General features: G+C 43.2%; 1 protein-coding gene across 1 annotated transcript in view; it reads left to right on the top strand.

The window, feature by feature from the left end:
• Positions 1–23,458, top strand: part of LOC143367031 (uncharacterized) — a 426,392-nt gene that overhangs the window by 181,241 nt on the left and 221,693 nt on the right. The gene's annotated exons all lie outside the window — the stretch shown is intronic.

The raw sequence follows: 23,458 nt of genomic DNA, 5'->3' as shown, positions 1-23,458 counted from the left end.
TCCCAGTGCACATAATCGATCTTGTTATCGTTTACCACCATAACTCGCGGTGTCCTTAGACCTTGCCCCGCTTTACTGGTCAATACACGGGGTAGTAGTGGCGCAATTACATGTTTGTACTTGTATCCCTTGTTACCCAATATTGGATTTTGTGCGCTATGGCCACGTCTGTGAGCATTCGTCATCAGCAGTATACTTTTGTATTTTTGTTTATCAGCATCTGTGTATATAGCATCATCGGGAATTCTCTTAAAAATCAGTTCCTACAGACCGGGCGTTCCTCCATATCTTACACCGTCTATGATTATATTATCATCCTTGTCCATATCAAAAGCCTTATCCCCAAGCATCATTCCACTACCACCAAAGTGTACATCGTACACATAATCTATGGTCGTATCCCTATCACCACTTAGGACTGCGCTCATGTATTTTTGTCCCAGCGGACCGAAATGGTTGCGAAATGTTTCTTGCCCCTCGGATGTTTGGAGTTGTTCTCTAATAGATGCTGCAAGCGACTCATCGGCAGAAGTTTCATACACATCTTCGTCATCATTGGTTGTGAGCGACTGTACATCGGGAAATGTATTTATTGACGGAGGAGGAACCGTGGAATCGTTTGATGTGACATTCAACCGTTTCCGCTTCGATTGAACTGGTGTGGAGGTTACGAGCGAATTTTCCAATGACATGTATGACTGTTTACTATTTCCTTTACGCGATGCGTTCCATTTCGGCCGGATTTAGGCGTTAATGTTTCAATGCTCATACTCGTCGCAGGTGATATGTCAGCTTCTGTCTCAGCAGTATTTTCCACAATATGTTTTAAGGGCTCGGTAATAGGTTTAAAGTATCTTTCCAGCGCCATATCTTCATCCATCTTGTCAGTCTTCAAACACTGATGTTTCCTGCGAATGGATTTGCTGGTTTTTGCAATTTCCATCGCTATTCTCTCGCGATCCTTAATCTCCTGACTACTAATCATCATTGTATCGCAGACGTTGCTTTCCCACCGACGTGTTGACGACGATTGAGCATCTCACGGTACCGCAAACTCGTTAAATCCCTTTCTATAACGTCCATTGGACATCGCGCTATCTTTATCTATCACCATGAAACCATACACCCGCAGCCAACAATTACGACACAAAGCGCAGAGATCCTCGTAAGACATGTCAGTGTTTACGTGATCGTTGTACACATGTCTCAAGTTGGTACCATCCTGCTTAAACAGTATCAACAGATTCGCATTGTCGCGTATAAGATGTTTGGGAATCTTTGCGTACGTCTGACAGAGATAGAAGCAGTCAACGTTCGAGTGGCGCCCCATTGCAAAGTATTCCCTTATCGTATCTTGCTTGTCGCAGGCCACGTCATCAAAGATAAAAATCGAATTCGGAAGCGATTCGCTCGGTGGGATGACGTCACTGTTATTCGAAAATGTAAAGTAGCCAATTTCATCTATCGGAGTCAATAAATTCTCCAAATACTTATATTTCGGCTGTTGCAACGACTTGGAATACACGTACACGTTCTCGAAGCGGACGCCGTGAGGACTTTCCAACAAGTTGACCAGCACGTTGGTCTTTCCACAGTTTGATGGACCGGAATTGACGCAACGTGTAGTGTTTGGTAGCATGCTGCCATGTTTGCGTCTTGTTTTCGAGGACATCATTTGCGATTTACCATCAAAATTTGTCACGCGTATCGTCACAGGTTGTCGCACGAATCGCATGCTCCCTCTCTCCGCGAACCGTGAAATTGATTTTGATACATCGAAGCTGCGGTGCGCTCTATTAATAGGCTCACGCCGGAGCAAAACAGCTCAGTATTCGAAATGCTTCTCGTTCTGTCAGATAATTGCGATATTCGAAACTTAACCTCTGAGCAGCTGAAATATATACCAAAGATTATTCCAGTGCGCGAGTTTGGCGGACACATCGATCAGTTGTGGGACAGACTCCCCGAGCATATAAAAGCCGATTTTGAGGTTCAGCAGTATCGTCGGTGCTTGGAACATTATAATCGCCCTTGGCAGCGAACGCATATCGACGGTCCAGCACCATTGATTAAAAACTGCAGCGAATGTCGCCGAAGAGAGTAAAGAAAGGTTGTGGTCTGTTAAATCGGGCGATAAACGCGTTACCTAACGAATTACATATTCCGGGATATCAGTTTTGTGGTCCAGGAACTCATCTGGTAAAACGATTGGCTAGAGGCGATCGAGGCATCAATCCGTTGGACGCAGCGTGTCGCGAACACGATATTGCATATTCGCGTAGCAACGACCTCGGTGAAAGGCACGCGGCAGATAAGGTTCTCGCTGACAAAGCGCGAAAACGCATCGTTGCGCGAGACTCGACTCTGGGTGAAAAAGGTGCTGCTACAGCTGTTTGGGCAGCTATGAAAGTGTTACGTCCCGATAGGACTTCCTGTAAATCACCCCGAGCGGTTGGAATGATTTACCGGGTTCTTGCTCTATCGAAGGGCTAAAGCCCACCTTGACTATACTTACCGGGGATAAGGAAGGTGAAAAGGGGTTGAAAGAATAAAGTTCAGGGGATAAGATAGAGAAACGATAAGGCTAAATATATTGTTACAGAAGTTATATTACTCTACCTCGAGACAGCGCTTCACCTCGGTGGTCGCTCGCTGTGCTCTCGGATGTCGGTGGCCTAGTGCCCGTCGTACCGCACTGTCTCTAAACGTCGTATTTCTACGCGGTCCTACGTCGGTCTCGATTGACGTGCAAGGGCTCTCCCGGCGAGGCCGTTTCCTGTGTGTCGGATGGAGTTACCCTTCTTACGAATTACTATCGGCCGCGCGCGCTTCGCGGAATCTACGCGGAGACGTGGTCGCGGTATCTAGACGGTCCTCTGGTCCGTCGCGACTTCCTAGTTCGAGCTCTCGAATAAGAATGATGTTTTTGCGGCTCCCGATCGCGGGCCGAACCTCGAACGATCCTTACGAATGGGGAAAACTGCCCCGTCGGCAGCTGTCGCTTGCTTCACCAATTCCCTGATTATTGAGAAATAATTGGGGAATTGGGCCGAGCGCGGTCGCTGTCCCAATCGCTGTTGCCACGGGCTCAGCACCACTCGATTGCTACACGCGAGGCAATTCCGCTGGATCGCCTTTGCGAAACAAAAGCGACGCGTGGACAGCAAGCACGGGATGGACCTGAAGGGCCCATGTAACACCCCCCCACTTAGACACGAAACGGCCTCGCGAGGCTGTTTCGTCGTCAACCCGTGCGTAGCTGTTGTCGTGTACGTTTTTCTTCGCGTCTTAATGCTATAAATAACGCAACTAAAACTAGGGGACGCAAGGAGATTCCAATGAGTGAGTCAATAATTAAGCAAGTAAAAGCCCATATATTGTTACATTAGAAAGGGAGGGAAAAAACTGATAGTACTGAAGGGGCTGGGTTCTCGTCTGTGGTGTTCGAATGAAGACGATGCTCTGCTGCTAATGGAAATGAAAAAACCGAAACAATTACAATCCGATCGCGTCACTTTTAAATGTTACAATTTTGTGGTTATTTACCCAATGCGACGGTTGGTGTTTGCTCACTCCGTACCGGCGGGGATCACCCAGGGCACATCCCGGGGTTTAGGGGGCTCCAACGGTCTTGGTGCCTTCAACACCGGGAAGGCCGGGAGATAGCGTGGTTCCACGTCCAGGAAAGCTCGGATGCATCCAGTGAAATCATAGGGAGGTGTCCATTGCATGTGCCGGTCCCGGCACTGAGTGCATTTGCACATCGCGATGGCCCGCACCTCCTCCGCCAGCCAGTGAGCTGCTATCTTCCGGTTGTTCTCGAAATCATTCGGTGGTCTCAGCCACGCGCACGCGTTGCAGAGAGTCCGGGTTTTGTTCGTTTTGTGCGTCCATAGACGTCTCGCAAACGGCGCGTACAGTTGGCGCGGCAGCACCGCTTCGGCCAACGACGTGCGCGTGAATTTACAATCCTCGAAAGACGGAACTTCCATTTTACTTATTGCTCTTGATCTTTATAAAAATTTATAACGACTGTGTCCCGCTCGCTTGATTGATGTCTTATATGCTATTGTCCCTACCACCTAATTATCGCAGCAGAGCACATCGCGGGGATTGATTCTACAGGTATCGCACGGGGTTTATTGCTACGGTCAGCAGCTACGGTCTAGAATACTTCGAAGTATGGCTTGGAGCCCGCGAACTATCTCGCTTGTTCTACCTGGCTTTTGTCCCTTGTCCTCGTGGACGGTATAACGGGTAGGTCTGGAGGAAAAAATGTAATAGTGAGAGGACGGGGTCTGGAAATTATTTGAGGAGCGGGACGGTGTGGTATCATCTCAATGTCCACCTTCGCCTCCTTCCTTAAGGACGATGATGAAGATTCCTCCCAGTCCGGGTAGTCCATAGGTAACATAAGTTGTAAGGTTTTCGGTTCGGTGATGGGTGGCCAGCTCCCTTGCCTGTCTTTCAATGTCTTCCAGGGCGACTGCGTTTGCTATCGCATGGGCGTCGTGAAGGGTCCCCTGGGGTTCCTTTCCTTGATGGTCCGACAAGATTTTCACGTGATGTTCCGTGAGCGTTGGCAGGATCCCTGAGATGTCTATGTCAATGGATGGTTTGTAAACGGTTGTCAATGTCTCGGTGTCAACTCCGGATGCCCAGACCTGATCGGTGCCGATCTTAGCCTGACAATCTCTCTTCAGTTATAATATTCCTGCCCCCCGGAGCATTTCATATCCGGCCGCGTGCTTGTTGCATTGGATCTGCAGGGCCTGGGTGTCTTTGATGGAATATAACCAGGTGTTGGGTGCGACCATCTTCTTGAGGAAGGTTCGACTTCAGGGAAGGGCCTTGATGTTGCAACTAGACCACTTGATGTTCTCTGGTCTTAACAACGCATCCGTCTCGCAGCTAGGTGCGTTCTCCAAGTCCTGGAGCGGTATGCTGAGTTCGCACATGTACATCCGAGGGTGATTCCTGCATGCTGTGATGTAGTTCTCGTTGGGCATGAAGTATTGGGTATTGGTTTGGCTGAGTGCCAAATATTGTGTTCTTGGTACTATGAATATATGGGTAGAGACATTGGTCGATATAGACTGGAACGAAGGGCACGGTTGTAGGTGATAAAGGTCGACGGGGATTTGGTTTAGTAAAGGGATGTCGAGTGACATGATGATTCGACCTTGTATGTAAGCTACGTTTAATTTGGTCACTCCTTGTAATTGTTCGGAATTTAATTCTTCTGGAGTCAGCGGGAATTCGTACGGCGTGGTTTCGCGAATTCGTTCGCAAGTTTGCGCAAGCTGACTGGGGGACAATACGGCCGGATGTAAGATACCGAGTTTCGCGAACGTGAGCGCGTCCGCAATTATGATGAGCGCGGTCACGTACTCGTCCACTTGTCTGGTCATCAAAAATGTCCATGTCGAAAAGGCTGATTGTAATTCTACTTTTGTTTCTCGTTCGTCTAATTGTAATGTACCCGCCGTTATTTCCTTAATTCTATCGCCCATGTTTTGCACGGAACCCGTTACAGCTTTTAGTGTGTTGTGTATATCCTGGAATTCAGATTTTATAATGTGTGTTTGGTTTCCTAACAGTTTGGCTAAGTGATTTTGATCCTTGTACAGTTTATCTATTTCCTTATTGTAATATTGGGCGTCGTCGCTGTCTAAAGTTCCGAAAAGGGCTTTACTCAGCGATCCGATGAATCCTAATGGTACCGATCGCCTGGTGCGGCGGAGCGGTGGTTTTCCCAGAATGCTGAGTAGCAGTTCCTCGTAGCGTTTACTGTCGAGGAGTTTTCGTTGCAAGGCCGCGTTAAGGGCGTCGGCCGGGTAAAGGTTGAGTTTCCTAGCCGCGTCCAGCGGCCGCGGCCGGCGGCGGCGGCTAGACTTCGGCCGCGCAGCGTCCAGAGTCGCACTTTGGTTCGAGCGCACTTGAAAGGGTCTACGGCCGAGGATTTATACCTGCTTCAGAAATAAAATAATTTTTTTTTTCTTTATCGTTTCGATATGGAAGTGACACCAATGGATTCCTTATGTTTTTCCGATGAAAATCATATTAAATTTCCTGTAAATCGGACTATTATTGACGAAGACAACTTGAAACGATATAAATTAATCTTTCATGGAATTTCCTTCATGTGGTCCGAATTACGTCGTTCGTGGTGTCAGTTTCATCGGCGAAACATAAGGAATTCATTGACGTTGTTTTTGCAAAGATCTGATCGGAAATGCCGAAATCCTGGACATTTTTGACTTTTTAATGATATTCGAACCCTTTCAAGGGTCGAAACTCATAACATTCGGTGAGGCACTGCGAGGGTTTGACCTCGTCACGGGGTACCATACGGCATCTAAAGAGATGTGTCAAAGGACAGAATCGCCCGGTATGTAGTAGTAGAGAAAAAATACAACCTGCTACGACATCCAACTAAATAAATTCTACACCAAGAAGGCTCGAAGCTATTATAAAATCAAAACGCAATTCGACAAATTATTAAAACATTAAATATTTAGGTAGTTTATTTCCATAGTTCATTGAGCCTTTTTTTACTCTACGAATACTGACTGCACGTCTATTTCTGTACGTTTATCTGCTTTTATTCCTTTTTTTTAAATGTTAAGGGGAATACAAATTTGTTTATTCAAGATCAATTCTACAAACATTTAAGAATATTTATTAATCATCTTTTTCTGTTAGAATGTAGTACTGACATGGATATACAAATTTTTACTTTAAATTGGTCGCTATACGAATATTTTTGACACTGACTGTATATAAGTACCGAGGCCTCCAACACGCCTCGCGGAAAGACAAGACACAAGAAGAAAAGGGGTAGCAGTCCGCTGATTGCTCGTGGTCACGCCTGCGTCGTCCTCCTTTTAAATTAAAGACGGATCCCTTATCTCTCGAGTATCGACGTACCCGCGCACGAATATCAAAACAGAAGGATCCGCGACGTAATGGGTGCAAGGAAAGGTGGGTCATAGGGAGAATGTGTGTTAGTTACGAGTGTCTGAAATGTCGACGAAGTTACAGTTTTTGTCTGCGGAGGACAAAACATTGATAGAGGATATATCAAATTTAATATTGTGTCCTTTATGATTGCAAGGTGCGAAAGTAAGTGTGCGGAGAGAAGTGTAAATTATATTAAACAGAACAGGTAGAGTATTTTCTTCAATTATACTTATTGCTTTATTATTGCTAATTACATTTATTTATTCTTTCATCATACATGTATGAGCCACTTAGAACCACAGAGATGCCTGTGACATTTTTTAAACTTTTCAGTTAAGAGCAGGAATAAATAATATAAGTAATTTAACGTTATATAAAAATATCATTTAAAGGCTAGAAAAATTTACAGCTAAGCAAATAATTGAAAAAAGTTCGTGCCAAAGGTATGCAAGTGATTTATTATCTCATACGCTTCAGTATAAACACCAATTACCATTGGTAACGAGAATACGAATATTAGTACGAAGAATTTCCCTGAATCTGTTGAGGGACGATAAACTCAATACAGTTTCAATAATATCTTAAATCAATATTGGTATTCATAACAAACGCATGACGGAGCAGTGTATTACAGCGATGCATTGTCGCCAAAATTTAACTTGCAATGTTTCTAATGCACCTCCTCCCAACAAATACGTTACGTTACGGCAAAACAGATGCGGCACGTTGCCGCGTACATGTAATTCATAAGATGGATTCTTTTATATAGGTACGATAAAAAAGTACCCGGTTACAAAACTCGAAATGTACACGAAAGTTCGTGGAAATCAATAAGCAGCGACATAAAATCAGAAAGTATTATACGTACATCAGAACATAATATAAGTATATACAGGGTGTCCCACTAAGGAGTGGACAGCGCGATATCTCTTAAAGTATTGTCGATAAAAATATAAAAAAAATAGGGAATTGCATGGTTCGAGGGGGCCCATTTATTAGCGCGAACGAATTTTGTTTTCGATTATTATTTTAAAAGATACGATGGTCAAGTTCGGTTTTTCAAATGGAACTATTTTTTTTGAAGACCTGAGTTGATAGTGCGTTCCAAGACAAATTCAATAAGCTTTAATGTATACACTTTATTTCCACTGGTTTTTAAGATATTGCGCTTGCAAATTTACTGATTTTCACTGCAAGAAACCCCTCTGGAATGGCAAAAACCGGGGGCGGTCTTACTGGCGCCACGGGTGGCACTGCCTGTTGAAATGGATACTTACCTGCCAAAGGTCTACGCCAGAAATGGCAGGCCCAAAGGCTGGACAATTCTTTTCCGTGAGAAATGCTACTTAGGTAGGTATCGTTACTTTTATTTCGCACTTGCTTCTACGCTCGGATGGCCGGTTCTTTTGGGAGGGATGCAAGTTGGATTGGTTCTGATAGAATCTGCTCCCTATGGTTGAAATTTAGTCTAGCAACTTTCACTCCTCCTAACCTAACCAATCCAACTTGCATCCCTCCCAAAAGAACCGGCCATCCGAGCGTAGAAGCAAGTGCGAAATAAAAGTAACGATACCTACCTAAGTAGCATTTCTCACGGAAAAGAATTGTCCAGCCTTTGGGCCTGCCATTTCTGGCGTAGACCTTTGGCAGGTAAGTATCCATTTCAACAGGCAGTGCCACCCGTGGCGCCAGTAAGACCGCCCCCGGTTTTTGCCATTCCAGAGGGGTTTCTTGCAGTGAAAATCAGTAAATTTGCAAGCGCAATATCTTAAAAACCAGTGGAAATAAAGTGTATACATTAAAGCTTATTGAATTTGTCTTGGAACGCACTATCAACTCAGGTCTTCAAAAAAAATAGTTCCATTTGAAAAACCGAACTTGACCATCGTATCTTTTAAAATAATAATCGAAAACAAAATTCGTTCGCGCTAATAAATGGGCCCCCTCGAACCATGCATTCCCTATTTTTTTATATTTTTATCGACAATACTTTAAGAGATATCGCGCTGTCCACTCCTTAGTGGGACACCCTGTATTTAAGATAATAAAATAAGATATTATTTTGTTATGGTTTCATATTGCCAAGGAACTTCTCCAGTAAGCGAAATGAACCAGTCTGCGAAAGCGTTACGAATGTCCATAGTTTGTTTATTCAGTCTTGCATAGCGTCTTGTCTTATTTGTTTTCAACGCTAATGCTTCATCTGCTACTAAAACATTTGGCATCGAAATGTGTGTGCATGGGAGAGATTTAGTAGGTGGCACAAGCAAGATCGGATCACCACAATAACCGAAGCTTTTCCCCCAGCTTGTCCCTCCATAGGAACTGCCACTTATTGTAATATACTTGTGACTAGCATCTACAACTGCCATCAAAATAATGAAAAATGTTCCTTTATATAATTGTAAAATGCTGATCCAGAGTTTTTGGGAGCAAATATATACACATGTTTGCCATCCACTGCGCCAACACATTTCGGGATATTTGACTTCTTGATAACAGTCGGTTCGTTTTTTTTCTCCATTTTTCATTATTAAATTTTGACGGCATGAGCGTATTACGGATTGTGTGGAAAATTTGTTGGGCGATATTATTTACAGTTGCCTCTCCAAGACGAAAACTGGAGGCTATTGCTCGAAAAGACAATAGTGGACAGAATCTAAAACATTATTTAAAATAAGCAAAAATTAATTAAAATAAACGAATACTAATTTTGCAATTGAATAAATACGTATGGAAATTCAAAAATCATTTTTCAATATACAATTTGGTTGTGACGTTAATATACAGTGGCTCGCATTAATATTCGGACACTTTTTAAAATCGCATAACTTTTTTAGAATTAGTCCAAACAACTTGAGTTTTTTTGAAAAACTAGAAGGATTAGTTTGCTAACTGACGCGTTTCGTCGTTTTGAAAAAGAATGTATTTGGTTGGAATAGCGAAAAGATCGCGAAAATTCCCGGAATCAGCGATTCTCGACCTTATTCTGCGATCTTTAAACGTTTGTAGCTCGGAGCAACGTTAACCGATTTTGATGAAATTTTAGGCACGTATACAACTTACTACAATCTATAAACGTTTTTTTTTTAATTTTCATTACACGCTCACAAAAAAAAGTTTAAAAATCGACCTTTACTATTCTTTTCGCTATTCCAACCAAATACATATTTTCAAAACGACGAAACGCGTCAGTTAGCAAACTAATCCTTCTAGTTTTTCAAAAACACTCAAGTTGTTTGGACCAATTCTAAAAAAGTTATGCGATTTTAAAAAGTGTCCGAACATTAATGCGAGCCACTGTAACTATTCCTCAAACTTATTCTGATTGGATACTTTGACATCGATCTTCCATGGGACACGTAAATGATTTTCGGACAAATTATATGTTAACTAACCCAACTATCCAATGTATAAACAATTAAATTAATCAATTTTTGATACACAAACAATATATAGTTCTAAATTAAAAAAAAATCAATGTACCTATCTGTCATGCGTGCCATACTTGGTGAATTGTTGTAAATGTGAAATTATTATGATCTAACGCCTCTTTCCACACAGGTGTATTGCCATTCCACGGCCCCCTCCGGTGAATTAAAATATGTCATAAACATATTGCGGACGTCGAACCCCTGTACACTTCCAAATCCTTCTGTTCTAACCAATGGCATCATATTGTTGCTTCCCATGCTTGCCTCGAAATCTGTTTGTTTCGCGTGACTATTATTAATAAATTCTTCACGCAACATGTTGCTGTAATAATATTATCCGTCGTTTCCGGAAGTACTGCAATTGGTGCATAGAAAATTCTGAACGTTTGAGACAATATGCCAAACGCATCCTCCGATACCCTAGGGGCTCGGCACAGCCGATAATTAAAAATTGTTTTGTTTGTATCTTCTGTCGCCTGGTTTTTTGGGTACGGCTTGAACATACGTTTCGTCAATCGGAATGCCTCATCGCCCACAATTACGTGAGGGGCTGTCACGTTCGTTCCGGGAAGTGGTTTATCCATGAGAAATTTTAATTTTTCCGTATTTATGGCTTGACCCATTATGGATTTCTGGAATATTCCACTGTCTCCCTCCTTTCCATACGACCCAACGTCCACAATAATAAATTTATAATTGGCATCCACCAATGCTAACAATATAATGGAGAAAAAGTTTTTGTAATTAAAATAAAGGGAACCACTATTCCGTGGACATTTAATTCTTATGTGTTTCCCGTCAATAGCTCCGACACAATTTGGAAAATTCCATTTCACGAAGAAGTCATTGCTGATTCTTTCAAAATCCGCAACACTCGGCTGCGGCATAAATATGGCAACTAATTTATTGCACAATTCTTGCAATGCTGCCCGTACAATTACGCTGATATAACTCGGCAATATTCTAAATGCTTACGATAAGGATTTGTACGATTCTCCAGTGGCTAGGAACCTGTAAAGAAATAAATATTTGAATTATTTCAGCTGGTGATTGTAAGAAGAGATGGAGAAACATATGCGATACATTTCTGTAGTACGATACAGGGTCGGCAGCAAAAGAGGGAGGGAGAGAGAGAGAGAAAGAGAGAGCGCGCAGGTCAAAAAGTGCGGAACAAGGAGAATCGAATGTACGAGAGCGAAGAGAGAATGTACGGCAGAGTATGCAGCGTGTAAAGCGAGAGTATACAATGCATGTGCAAATCAGTAGTCGGGGCATAATTATTAAGAGACAATAGGTACTTTGCATTAACTACAGTAAAAATGTACAACTGTAATAAAATTATGCGACGAAAAAATAAAATATATCTCTTGTGGAAAATTAACTTACCTCAATGTCAGGAGCAATTTATCTTCGGGTGAAATTGGTTTCTTGACTCTTGTATACGATTTTTTCTCCAAATCTTTTCCAATAAGATTCAAAATGAAATGAACCTGTTCTTTACTTAGCCTAAAAATTGTCTATAGGATTCCTCGTTATCCACTAAATGGTTTGCTATCAAGATTCGAGAATAACCCTCGGTCCTTCGAGTCTGGAACATCGTTTGCATTTCTTTTCTTTTCCTTGATTCCAAATAGGATCGTAGAAGAATATCGTCATCTTCTTCTTCCTGCAGCAATGCACGCAGCAGCAATTTGCGATTCATTATGAGAATTATAAACCAGCATCCTCCTCGAGAAGATATTACCTTGCACAGGGGGAAAGTTGTCGTTTGACACAAATGCAGGACTGATTGGTCATAATCTAATCTCCTTCCAATGGCCAACTCTCGCTCGCAGCGCATATGTCAGCGCGTGCTTTTGATTTGATGTTTTAACGCGTATTCTGGAATAAATTATGTTACGATTCGCAATATCGGAGCATATGAATGACCAGCTTGCCATTTAATGTGTCGCTATGACAAAAACTTGCATGTTCTATCAGTGGAATGAAAAATCTAAAATGGTCGACGGGAAGTAAATATTTTTCTTTCGACTATTTATGAATTTTTGTCCACTAAGTACTGCTTGATGTTTTTTTCATGAATATTTTGTGGAAACGTGATACCATGACTATAATTTGCGGTATTTTATTTTATCCGGTGCGTGGAGGTTTTGTACGTACGACCCTTAACATGTTGACAATGTCGAGGTGGGAGATCGAGGTAATGTCGGATTCTTACCGACTAAAACCCCGCGGTCAGGGATTGTCAGGCTTAAGCTACGCTGATGGAGGGGGAAACACCTACAGGAGCGGTGGTTATGTGTGCATGAACTGCGCCTACGTCAGTCACGCACACATAATCACCGCTCCGGCAGGTGTTTCCCCCTCCATCAGCGGTATCTTAAGCCCGCCGATCCCTGCCCACGGTGACCAGCGTTACCGGGAATGTACGTGATGGACAAGATTGCCAGTGGAAGGAGTTCCCCCTTCATTGACAATCTTCTTCATCAAGAACATTCCCAGCAACACTGGCGGTGCCCATCTTCTGCGCGATTCGTAGGGACGCAATGATTCGCACAAGGCTAGCTCACTGACTTTCTGCTGCTCTGCTTTCCAGATCTAGCATTAGTTGCAACACCGAAATCTTTGCTTCCGCAAGCAGTTTACGCGGCAATTTCTTGCCCATTACTCCCATACTCTTAAAAAATATCATCGTCTCATCACCCTCGTCTTCCATGGACTGGTGTAGCAGCTGCTCCCTATCGTGAGACCGTTTGTTGAGGCTCTCCAGGAAATCGCGATAGTCATTTGTATGCCTTTTCGGCGCTGTACTGGAGGTTGTGCCGCATCTTCTTTTTTGGGTCGGAGCGATCATTTCCTCTGGGGGTGTTTCTGGTGTTGATACAGCGGTTTCGGCAATGACCTCTTCGGGCGCTGGGTTTTCAGTAATGCTGCTCCCGCTACCAGTTTGAACCGCGTCATTTGGCAATTCAATATTGCTCTGTGTGCTACAATAAAATAAATAAAATAAATTTTTTAAATGTATTTTAGAATTCATCTTGTGTGTAAAAAATACTTGCCTTCTCTCGGACGCGACATTGTTCAGAAAATCTAGCATCTTCAGTAATGGCCATACTTTTTTCGGTTTGGCTACCGACCCCGTATCGTGCTTACTGTTCCTTTTTTTTCATGAAGGAGTCGCGGATGTTCTTCCAGCGCGTTTTGCAGTCATCAGCTGAAATAATTAAATAATATATTTTTTAGGGAGTCCATTGCTACTGGAAAAGCATTGAGATCGTTTTCATTTGCATGCAGAATATTATATGGATACATAAGTGTTGTTGTAACAAACGTACTAAAGTAGTAGTGCCCATATTTTTACCACAACCCACTTTCCCATTTCAAAAGAATTGCAAAAGACTTTGATGAAATTTAAATTTTCAAACTGTATTTGAGCGATTGATGGGAAGGACTTTCGAATATTGTGTCCACGAAACAGTGAATCACCATACGTAGGGTAGGGATAAAAACCCGGCGGGTAAAAAGTGCCTAATTCAAAATCTCTATTCCTAAAGAATGTTTTGAGTTTCGCAGTATACTGTGTAAAAGGCGAGAAGAAACGGGGGCGACCATAGAGTCGCCTGTCGCTCCTGGACGTTCGTGCGAAATACATGACGCCTTCGTTATTTTATGTATCGAAAATTAAAAGAAATACGTCGTCTTTATTCTTTTATACGAAGTAAACCACAGTTTAAATGCGTATCAGTCACGTACGTTAAGATTGTATGTTCTACCCTATGCAATGGACTTTTTACCCCGTGGGGCAAGAAGTTCATTTTGCATTCACCACCATTTTGTGGTAGTATAACTCAACAGAAAATAACTGTACCAACAAACGAACTCCGTGAATGTAAAGCCTAATAGTTATACTTTATATCAAATAAGAACAGATATCTCTAGATTGTTAGTACTAAATTTTACATAGGTTTATACGAAAAACGGGACTTTTAGCCCCACCCCACCGTAATGAAAAAAAATATTACTCTTTGATGGTATTATTAGCCCCTAGTTAATGGTTGATGCAAGTAAATATAATTAATGAACACTTTACCTGTTCTCTGTACTGTGGTGGACACGTCCTTCCACACGTTGTCTTTCAACTGATAGTCCCTATGAGTTTCGTCCCCAGCATCGTAAAGGACAGGATAAGTGGATACACAATGTATCAGCGTCTCGTCCTCCGCACTTGAAAATTTTACCTTGGTGATGGGCATTGCAGATGCACTGGCACAACACTGATACGTAAAACTGTCGAACACTTCCCATGTGTAGTATACAGAAATGTTGTCTGTACTGACTAACTATCTGTGCAAGTCGTAGTTTAAATAGTATTTCCTTCAGGGCGTACATCCTTTTGAAGGCGGAGTTTTGTGCGACTCTCCAAATATTATTGGTCGCGAAAAATTCCACCTTTGCAAATCGTAGGCGTAGGGGTGGAAAAATATAGGTATGCAATAAAAACGTGATTTTCTGTGTTTTCCCCGGGGGTGAGTCCCATGATGTATCCATCTGCGCAAAGTCCTAAAACGGATTGTTAGCGGGTCACGGTTTACTACCGCTTTATGACACTAGACGTTTGGTCTCCAACACGCTATAAAGTACTGAGAAAACATTAGCCAAATAATTTGTAGAATTGCACGACAGTTTTTACGTTTTTAGGCTTAATTCTCAGTGGCCTTTCTTTCCTTACACCCAATACGTTGCGCGTGCTTTTGGTTTGATATTCGAACGCGCGTATATCTCGATAGATAAGCAATCTCTCGAATTTTTGGGGAGGACGACGCAGGCGGGACAACGGCAGTCACAGGATTACCCCTTTTATTCCTTGTTCCTCTGCAAGACATTTTGCCACTTTCGCAAAGCAGGGTGGTCGTAAAATCGATATTAACACAAATATGACGAGACATGGAATTCGGCCTCTTTTAGGATGAAACGGTCGTCACCTGTTTACAGGAATTGGCGCCGCAGCTCGTTACTACACTGTACGACCTCGCAAGTGTTTTCTTTACATATACATATCACTTGCATATGTGTACTTATTGTCTAACAATAGATATTACTTTTTATATTAAAACAAGCAATACCATGATAATTATTGTCGATTTTGATGAGGTTCGTGTAGATAATAGTCCTCGAAAAAATATTTGACACGTATTTTCTTTTAACGGCAATCATCCATATCTGGGGATGAAAAACAGGTTTGCCCCAATATCTCGGAAAGTATGCACCATAGAGAATAATCTGTTATGCGAAACTAATGTATTTTTTTTTAAAACGAATTCAGCAACGCAATCAGATTCGTATTACGTCAATTTGTTTAAACAATTTATTTAAAAGTAGTAATTTTTTACTCCTTCTTCTTATAAATTGTTGATCCATTATGGCGTAAATTTATCAACGTAAACTACAGGTATATTGAACTCGCTACGCGTGGGGAACGGGAACCTTAGGTATAAACCTTTTAGTATATTTCGGGCTTAACGGAACCAGTTGTTTCCGAAAAACTAGCCAGGTTGATGGGCCAGAGCGTCTCATCGGAGTCGCGGTTTATAACCGTATTGTTCGGCACTTCGACGGCGGCCAACAGTGCCTACGGGTGCGAACTCACCATGTACCTATACCTACCACTCGCTGACAGAGCAATATACGGATTAGCGAAACGACCGCTTTTTATTATATTTTCAAATTTTATTATATTTTGGGCATTTATATCGTGCTTTGTATTTTGCCTTTATGTTGTGTCCTTAATAATACTAAACGGAGGGGGCTCTGGGAGGTAACAGTTGGGAGCGGTGCGAAAATTCATTTACCTATCGTTTATGGTCGGCAATTTCGTATTTTCGAAGACGGCTTCAACAACATCTGGTTGCCAGATTTCCAAAGGGCATTCAAGAACGTACCTTCGCCGTCTTTAAGAATGTAGAGAAGATTCGCTGTAAACAAAAGCGTGACTTTTCATTGATCTGCAGGTATCCGCGGGAACAGTAAACAGCTGGATATTCCCTAACGCATTGGAGATATAAAAAATTGTTTATATACAATTGCATGGTTCGAGGGGGCAAATTTATTAGTGGAGACCAATTTTTCGTCAATTATTATTTTTTAACAGATACGATGGTCAAGTTCGGTTTTCTAAATGGAACTATCTATTTTTTAAAGATCACTTGATAGTGCGTTCCACGACAAATTCAATAACCTATAATGTATACACCTTATTTCAACTGGTTTTCGGGATATTGCGCTTGCAAATTTACTGATTTTTACTAGAAGAAAACCCGCTCGAATCGGAAGCACATATGTATGTAAGTATGTACATGTACCGATACCAGGAGTTCATACAGTACAATGTTCCTTCTTTCAACTATTTTATATTTTTCTTTTTAATATCTACAGAAGATAAAGTAATATGAAGATAATTGTTGTTGTAATTTCATTATGATATACACATTGGCAACACCCTTCCTCAAAGAGGGGGAACTTGCCCCCCGTAAATTTGGCGGCGGAGGAGGAACCTTCTTCCTCTTGACGAAATCGAGGGCGAAACCCTCACATCTGGTTGCCAAAAATTATTGTGGCTGATCGGCAAGAGAGCCTCGTCAGGGTCCGGTTTATATTATAACTATACTGTCCCGCGAGTCGGCGGTTAACAACGGTACGTGCGGGACCGAAGTCATCGCCATGTACCTACTACCTACCGGCAGAGCAATATATGGATTAACTCAGACTGAAGAATGCATTAAATTTTTAAAGACGGCACGACGGTCTTGATTGCCTTTTAGAAATCTGGCAAACAGATGTTATTAAACCGTCCTTTGGAAAATATGTAATTACCGATCGTTAGCGAATAATTTTTCACTTTGTTCTCAGTCCGCTCGTCCCGACGCACGTGAGAAACATGCCACCAATATAGCAATTAAAAATTATTATCTACCAAGTCCACCATCAACACGCCTCGTGGAGAGACACAGGAAGAAAAAGATAGTCCGCTACCTGCGTCGTCCTCCTTTCAAATTAAAGACGGATCCCTTATCTCTCGGGTATAAACACGCGTTGGAATATCAAAACAAAAGCACGCGCTGACGTATTGGTTGCGAGAGAAGGTAAGCTATAGGGAGGAGATTATATTATAACCAATCGGTACCGCATTCCATTGAAACAGCAGCTTTTCACCTCTGTCCAGTAATATCTCCTCCCTATGGCCCATCTTCTCTCGTACCGAATACGTCAGCGCATGCTTCTGTGTTGATATTCCAACGCGTGTTTATACTCGAGAGCTAAGTGCTTTCTCTCAAATTTTGTAGGGAGAACGATGCAGGCGGCAACACGCGCAGTCGACCGACCACCCCTTTTCTTCCTGTTTCTCACCGCGAGACGTAGATACTGATACTTTTTCAGAGTGATTTCGTTTCCTGCTCCATTGTCGGGCAACCATTTTTCGATCTAACATAAGAACATCTGCTTATTTTGTTCATGGACGAAAATGCCACATCTGATTCAAAAAGTTAATCAGGCTGATCGACCAAGCGTCCGACCATAGTCACGGTTTATGACCATATTGTCCCACGAGACGGCGCGGCGGTTAATAGCAGTACCTACGTCCGGGTCCGAACCCATCGTACGTACTACCCACCGACAGAGCAATATACGGACTAACTCATTGTGAGACTGAAGAATGCCTAAAATTATTAAAGACAGCACTACCTTCTTGACTCCCCTTTAGAAATGCTGGCAAACAGATGTTGTCGAAACGTTCTTGGGAAAATACGAAGTTATCGGTCGAAAACAACGAATGAATTCACGCTTTTGTCCCAACGCACAGTGGGCTTCAATGCCAAGAATAGAGAAAAAATTTAACATGCCACTTTTTCCACTCAAAATGTCGAATTTTATGAAGCTACTTTATAAAACACTAGTATAGCATGTGAAAAAATCGATAAAAAGTTTAAAACATCTTCGTTTGCATTGCAATGAGAACATTTCGAGCGTACAATCTTTTCTTTACTTTTTAAAACCTTTATTTCCGCCATCTTGGGTCCCTTCACCCAATTAGCCGATTGGAAAGTTGCCCAAATATTGTATAATTTCGAACAGTATTTGGTATATAAGATAACATGGTACAGGTTTGCAAATATTTCTGCACTTTTCATAGTATGTAGGTATATTTATCAAATTGTTCTAGTTTTACTAGAATTATTCACATTACTTTTTTTAAATAACGTCAATCCTCCGTACGAGTTGTATATTAATACTTTTTTTATGAACTTCCTTAATTATATTCCGCAGTTTCAGTGTGAAAAATGTGATGTTGTTGAATTTTCCCCTATTTCTTGGAATTCAGCCTCGCTGTGCGACATAGAATACAGGTAATTACTCCATTATTGGCAAATATTGCCAAATCTTGTTTTCGCAGTTGCGAAGTCAAATGTATGAAGTTCCCGGAGGGCAACAAAAAAGCCGATAATTGCTGGTATTTCTTCAATGGGTTTCTTATGGAAAAGAACTGCATGTAACTAATTATTTGGTATTGCTTACCAAAAACGATACTACTCATTGCGATTCCCAAAAAATTTATATCATCAAAATTTAAAAGACTCGATTCAAAATCTTGCACAAGAAAAAACATACAAACTTTGACACGTCTCTACACACAGATCAGAAGTAGCCGCCACGATATTTTTCCCTTTTTTAGAAACTCATTAGTTTACAAGAAATATATAAAAAAACATGATCCCATAACTTTTGAATTCTGCCATGTTTCCTTATTTTTGGTGATTCCGTCCCACTGTCGCGTTGGATCGCAGCGCGGCCGCGGCTATGACTCCCTTTGGAGCAGTCAAGCGATTTGCCGCCGTGGCTAGCCGCGCGGCTAGTAGATTCCGCCATCATGGCGGAAAACAGACACTCATCGCATTGTGTTGCGTCTTAAGTAGCCTAGGTTGCTGCTGTAGCAGACGCGCGGCCGCCGCCGCCGGACGCGGCTAGGAAACTCAACCTTAAGGCGTCCAATTATTTGTATTACATATTGTCTTCATCCGGTCTATCTGGGGTTGAATCTGCGGTCTCGAAGCTAGTACTTCCGCGACTCCTATGCCAGTGACCAGCCTCCATTGGGTATGGAAGACTCGGAGGGGTCTGATCCTTTCGTAGTACAAGCCCGGGTTGTGGGTCAATTGCGATATCTTATAGTCTCCGTCGATGATGTTACTATTAACGATCGTCCACAGGGACGCAAACAAAAACAGCCCACGTCCGTCCATTGTGGCCGTAGTATGAAGGTTTTCCGAAAATGCCAAATTCGCGGGGGAATTCTATTGTTTTTACGTAGTTGACTACTGCAAATACGAAAAACAAGTGAGATAAAAAGGATGGGGGGGGGGGATAAATAAAGTTTTGGAATGTGGGACCGTGGTTATGGAAGTCGGTTATACGACTCCTTCCGCCGGTCCGTTGTAAGCTTAAACCACACTATATGCGCTTCATTGGCGTCAAGGTGGTTTATCTTTAATATAAGCATGTTTCAATTTATCGAAATGTTTTATGATTTGTTGGCCCTTATCTGAGATTAGTACCGCGTTGTTTTGATCGGTAATTGCTTTTATTTTGAAGGGGCCGATGCAATACGGATCGAATTTGTGGAGCCGGGGCTCCTTTAGTACGTAAACGAGGTCGTTTGTCGCAAAGGTGACCTGATTACTTTTTCGGTCATAAATATTTTTTGAACGCGAATTGCTGGTGTCCAAATTCGATCGCGTGGTCGTTCGGATTTCGTCTAAGCGCTCTACTAGATTCTGTACGTATCCCGGGTATATTAGCAATTCCTCGCGGGACATAGGCGTAAACGGATCTCGAGCTAATTGTCCGAAAACCACTTCGTATGGAGTGAATTTCGTGGCCTCGTGTACCAAGGTGTTATACGAGTACATAGCAAACGGAAGTAGCAAGTCCCAATCCTCGTATCTTTCCAGGCAATGTTTCAGATACTCAGTTAGGACTATGTGGCTTCTTTCGAGGGAACCGTTGGTCTGTGGTCGGTATCCCGATGTGGTTACGTGTTTGATTTTAAACGTTTGAGCTATTCCCTGTATTACGTTATTGATGAAACTTGTCCCGCGATCCGTGAGTATTGCGCGCGGTGCGCCGAAAATTGCGATAAAGTAACGCGATAAGGCGTCGGCCACAGTAACGGCTGGTATGTCCGGTAAAGGGACGGCCATACAGAATTTTGATAGTTGGCATTGCATTGTCAATACGTGACGGTTTCCGCTTGGTGTAGGGGGAAGCGGTCCTACGGTGTCCAATGCTACCTTATCAAAGGGCCTAGCGGGCGTATCGGTGATTAACATCGGTTTTCGTGTTTTAATGCGTACGAGCTTTTGTTCTTGGCAACTCTGGCAACTTCGTACGAAATCCTCTACATCTCGACGTAAGCGCGGCCAGTCAAATAAGCCGAGGATACGTCGGTACGTTTTTGTCACACCCTTGTGCCCTCCTATAAGGCTTTCGTGATAGTGCCGGATGATTTCTTCCCGTTTATCTTCTGGTGGTAATTGGATTTCGCCGGTGCAGATCGTAATCATGATGGGTGTACGTTTCAAAATCACTTGGCAGTATTTCTGGAGCGCCGTGGCGTCAAAACGGTGTACGGTTTCGCCGTACGTCGCCACACGGAGCGTGCGGACGCGTTCGGTCTCTATGGCGTCCCTGAGTGCTGCTAATGCTGAGGTAAGCTCAACTTCTCCCATTTCATGATAGAAGCTTCCTGCTCCGACAACGCTGAAAATTTTTCCCTCTTCGTTGTGGGTGATTATTACGCGGTTCCTGATTAATTCCTCGGCTAATAATTTAGTCTCGTCGAAAAGTCCGATAGCTTTTAAAGTTTTACAAATGGAGCTAGTTAATATTCTGTCAGAAAATATAAAATGAGCATAATTGTCCGGGGTCGACGCAAGCGTGGTTTTTACGATTTTTACTTCGCATTGCGTTGGTTGCGTTTCGTCTTCCGAAGCGTCCGGTGTGTTGTTCCCGAGTCTGGGCGACTCCCTCTAGGTTGTTGGAAGTTTTGGCGGGACGACGAATGGCCTGTAGCTTGTTTCCTGGAACTCCGTTAAATCAGGCATCTTAATTGCATCAGGCCCCAGGCTTATGCCTGATTTCTGCCTGGGTGGCGATCGATCTTTCTGCTCCTCCCATGTCTCGCCCTCAGGTCCAATCATGGTCAACTGCGGGATGTCCAAGACTTCTGCGTGCAGAGGTATTCCCCATGACACTCGCTTCTTTGGGCCTGATCGTAGGTCCTCCGTCTTCTGAGGACTGACATTTTCGTGGTGATTCGTTGCTTTCCCTTCTTCTTTGGAGGGATACTCTTCATCAAAGCTCTTTAAAATGGTGATTTCGTCTTACGTGAGTGGGCCTACGCGCGAGCTATCGCTTAATATGGCGGAGTCCTCGTCTCTTTCTTCTGGATCGTTGTTTCCCGCATCCAGGAACTCGGGCATTCCCGTCAGACCTTCTGTTGTATCCAGAACGGTGGAATTCGCCCTGCTCTCCAAGCTGGCTGCGTTGTCTCCCTCTGTCGGTTGCAGCTCTTGTTCGAGTTCGTGTCCTTCTAGCGTGGAATCCTTTAGGAGGTCGAACGACGGTGGTTCTTCATAATTCGGTCTGGGCATGCCTTGACGACGCGTGCCTACACGCGTCCCTATGCCTTCCTGCTCGCTCTCCGGCGCAGTTTCTTTTGAGGTGGTCGGGAACGCGTGCGAAACCGGGTTTCGCGATAACGCGTCGGCGTTCGCGTTTACTCGGCCGGGTTTATAAATGATCTCGTATTGATAGTCGGCGAGCGTAATTTTCCAACGGGCAAGTCGCGACACCGGGTTTTTTACCGAGGATAACCATTGAAGCGGCCGGTGGTCGGTTACTAAGAAAAATTTTCGTCCGTAAATGTACGTGCGGAATTGTTTTACAGCGTAAATTATCGCGAGGCACTCCTTTTCGGTTGTTGAGTAATTTTCCTGGCACGGCGTGAGTACCTGTGAGGCATACGTTATAGGCGGGTCATCGCCTATATTTCCCTGACTCAAAATCGCACTGACGGCTACGTCCGATGCGTCGGTTGTAATAATAAACGGTTCATCGTAATTCGGATAACGTAGAACCGGCTCCTTACAGACTGCCTGGCGTAGATCTTCGAAACTCTCTTGGTGCTTCTCGGTACAAAAGAACGGAATTTTGACGCTTGTTAAATTCGTGAGTGGTTTAGCACGTTTCGCCATTTCTGGGATGAAACGACGGTAGTAATTTACGAGACCCAAGAATTGTTTTAAATTTTTCCTGCTTTTTGGTACGGGGAAGACAGAGACGGCCGGATCTTCTCGGGATTGGGTCTGACTCCGTCGGCTGCTATTATGTGACCCAAGTACACGACCTTGTCCTTCAAGAACCTGGCCTTCTCCGTCTGTAGCGTCAAGTTATGCTTGCGTAAGCGTTCGAAGAATCTCTCAAGTCCGCGTAAGTGTTCCTCGAGCGTGCGCGAATGTATAACTATGTCGTCTAAATACACGAACAGCTCTTTACCGATAAGCCCTTGCAGCACGGTATTCATTAAGCGTTGAAAGGTGGCTGGAGCGTTCTTTAACCCGAACGGCATACGGAGATATTCGAAGTGTCCGTCGGGGGTGGTAAACGCGGTTTTCGCACGATCTTCGGGAAGCATGGGAATTTGGTGGAAACCGTTCGCTAAGTCAAAAACTGAGAAGAATCGGGCTCCGCCTAAGCGATCGAAAATGTCCGTAATTCGCGGTAAGGGGAAACGGTCGTCGATCGTTTTGGCGTTCATGGTTCTGAAATCCGTCACTATCCTCCAGCGTTTTTTCCCATCTGGGTCCGCCTTCTTCGGGACCACGTGTAATGGTGAGTTATGTGGCGATGACGAGGCTGCGATTATTCCCAGCTCTTCGAGGTTCCTCGTTTGATTGGCGATTTCTTCGTCCATAAGGGGGGAGTGCGGGTATTGCCGCGTGAATACT

Source organism: Andrena cerasifolii, chromosome 3, assembly GCF_050908995.1.
Source record: "Andrena cerasifolii isolate SP2316 chromosome 3, iyAndCera1_principal, whole genome shotgun sequence".
Classification (NCBI taxonomy): domain Eukaryota; kingdom Metazoa; phylum Arthropoda; class Insecta; order Hymenoptera; family Andrenidae; genus Andrena; species Andrena cerasifolii.
The sequence above is the reverse complement of the archived record's forward strand: the minus strand, read 5'-3'. Positions and strand labels throughout refer to the sequence as shown.